Source organism: Macadamia integrifolia, chromosome 9 (genome assembly GCF_013358625.1).
Source record: "Macadamia integrifolia cultivar HAES 741 chromosome 9, SCU_Mint_v3, whole genome shotgun sequence".
Classification (NCBI taxonomy): domain Eukaryota; kingdom Viridiplantae; phylum Streptophyta; class Magnoliopsida; order Proteales; family Proteaceae; genus Macadamia; species Macadamia integrifolia.
The window spans coordinates 2,558,364-2,561,417 of record NC_056565.1 but is presented as its reverse complement, the minus strand read 5'-3'; the positions used below and the strand labels follow the sequence as shown (position 1 = coordinate 2,561,417).

The following is a 3,054-nucleotide window of genomic DNA, read 5'->3' as shown; positions in this document are numbered from 1 at the left end:
GCCGAGTGAGTGAGAGGAGTGAGATGAGAGATGAGAGATGGGAGATAGGTTTAGAAGATGGAAATAAAAGAGAGGGCAATATTGTCCTCTCACAATAGGTGGGGGTATTTTAGGTATATTATAAAAAAACTAACCGGTTTTCGTTCATTTATAACGGTCGGCTAACGGCAGGGACCGATTTGAAATTTTTTGAATTTTTAGGGGGTGGCTTTGACGTTTCGAAAAATCCAGGGGGTGGCGTTCAATAAGGACCGAAGTTCAGGGGGTGGCAATGCAATTTTCTCTAATAATAATAATAATAATAATAATAATAATAATAATAATGTTAATTACACAGCTGCTGAGCTCCGATGGTTCAAATTTATCGGAAAATAATTCATTCAGTTCGAGCCGAGCCCGTCGCTACAACAATTCCATAACACATCAAACAAAGAAATTGAACAAACAAGCACCAAAAAAAAAAAAACCCTTTTTCTTTTCTTTAATATGATATGTGATGATCATAGAAAGCAATACAACGCTATCGAAGCTTTCATCTCTCAGAAGAAAAAACTAAACACTAACAAGAAACAGACAACTGCGGCCTCTACAGCGGAAAAGATCTCTGAATCTCGCACTCGGTGCGTCTCTCTCAAGCAGGCAAGACGCAGATTCCTCCTTCCATCGACTTGCAGGGTAGTTCTTCGCCCATGGGATTATGCGAGTGTTTCCTAAAGAAGGTAAAAAAGAAGAAATCCCTAGAAATTAAGAAACTCAAACAATTAAAGAACACAATCACACAGAGAAAATCAGAGAAGAAAGGACTAGGGGCTCTTACTGTGAAAATTGTGACGAAATTTTGTTTACTCTGCAATGAAGGATCGAAGATGTGAAGAACGTCGAGAGGAATAATAAGAAATTAATCTTCACAGGAAAAGGAGAGTTCTCTTAAAAGCTGGCTACTTATTCCACGTGGTGATCGTTTCCAGCGTTTGATAGGAAGTTGTTTCATGATCGGTATCGGTTTCGGCGAATATTGATATATGAATTAATAGAATCATATTGGAAATATTTAAATTTTAAAAAAATATACATAAATCAATCATTTCATTAAATTCAATAAAAAAATTAATTTTTTTATTTTTTTTTCTCTTTATTTATTGGCAACCGAAATAAGTCTAGAAGAAACTTCTTCAACCAAAATCGAAGAGGCAACTTCACTCTCTTTCATCTCTCATTCGCTAAATCAAAATTGTGGGGAAGCTCGTTTGCAATTTAAGAAATACACAACATGTTTAGGTCCAATAACAAATTCACAACACATCTCTTTTTGCAATCAAACACAATGCCCTCATTGAAAAAGACAAGATATTACATCTAATGTCAAGTTCTTGATAATTTTATTTATTTTTGTTAAGGAAGTTCTTGATGATTCAAATCATGAAAAACACGCCATCGAAGGTCGACCCTTGGTTTAGGTTGATGAAGATAAAAAATCCTCAAAGTCTCTTATCTTTGTGCATGAGGTACACAACTTTTCTACAAAGAAAATGAAAATAAAAATTATGGAAAGAGGAAAGGAAGTACAATGGTCAATGTTGTGTACTTCTTTTTCACAATCTCTCTCATTCTTAAATATGCGGATTGCTCTTTTCTCTCCTCTTCCACAATATATTTTTTTGCTCCTCGCTATTAGTTTAGCATATAAGATACCAAAATAAACAATGCATTGATCCCTCTCCCAGAAAAAATAAAATGAAAGCTTTCAGATGGCAATTGAATCAAAGCCCAAGCCCAAGCCCAAGCCCATTATTGATCACGAACACTAGTTGCAAACTAAACAGTGTTGGTGCACATTCCTCGTAAATGGGGTTATCGACTTATCATCAATGAATTGTTCTATAACTTCAATGCAGAATATGCAGATGGTACGAAGATGGGCATCCAAGGCCCAAGGAATAACAATGGGTTAAGTTAAACCAGTGAAGATATAAGGTTCTGACAAAACTAATGGATAAGCCCATACTAATAGCTAGGCTGTAGAGGCTCTCTAGTCCATTAGGCAGGCCCAACGATGTTGCAGGCCTAAGTACTGAGTTCTTGCAAAGGGCCCATGATGGACTTGAGCCTGGGCATCTACAAGTCCACCGTATCGACCGTGGGCTTAATTTTAGCTCAGCCTAGATGAGATGTTCTTGGGATTTTTATAATTTATTTTTATCATTTTTTTATTATCCAGTTTTCCTTTCCTTTACTATGAATATGTAAACCCTCTTATTCAACCCAAGAAGGGTATTTACCTTCATGAACAATAGTGTGTGGGAGTTACTGATGAACCCGAAGTCCAATGATAGAATCACATCTACAGTGCAGAAGGCTTCCCTCTCTACAGGTGAAGGCAAAATTTTGCCTTCTTTTATTTTTATTCTATGTGAGCAAGGTTGGGAAAGATATCGATTTTTAAATGTGTCATTTTCTATAAAACTAGTAAAGTAAGATTTTAGAGCCTTAATTTACTTTGGAAGTTCTCTTTCTCCAATGGGAAGGATTCGATCAGAGAGGAGTTTCAATGGATGTTCATTTAAAAAAAAAAAAAAAAAAAAAAAAAAAAAGAAAGAAAGAAAGAAAGAAGAGCCCATATTATTGAATAAGAATAGAAAAGAGAGAGAACTTGTGAAGAGGTGTGTATCCAGCAGACGTATGCTTGCCTTTTCTCTTTCTTATTGTGTATTTTTAATTAGGGATCATTTTTGTATTCTTGAAATGTATGGTTTTCTAGAGTTGGATTGGCCCCTTCCTTTAATTTATATCCCTTGTTGATATAAATAAAGATTCTCAGGTTATGTTTAGCTATTTAAGGTTCTAACAAATTATGGACTAAGAAAAATAATCACTTTTCTTTTGTGTGAACTCAATCTTTTCTTATCTTTAATGCCTAGTTTAATGAAAAAATATTCTTCAAACAATTCGAAATACCTCGACTTTTTTAGAACAGGTCCGAGTCAAATAGCAATTATTCGAAGCATTTCTTTTTACACTATTTTGGAAACCTAAGGACTCAATCGTATGGATATG

General features: G+C 35.0%; 1 long non-coding RNA gene across 1 annotated transcript; it reads right to left on the bottom strand.

Annotated features, from left to right (window-relative positions):
* Positions 1 to 323: 323 nt before the first annotated feature.
* LOC122087996 lies at positions 324 to 904 on the bottom strand. Its single transcript, XR_006142940.1, has 2 exons — positions 818 to 904; positions 324 to 710 (listed from the first exon to the last, which is right to left on the bottom strand). It is a non-coding gene; the product is annotated as an uncharacterized LOC122087996 (long non-coding RNA).
* Positions 905 to 3,054: the final 2,150 nt, after the last annotated feature.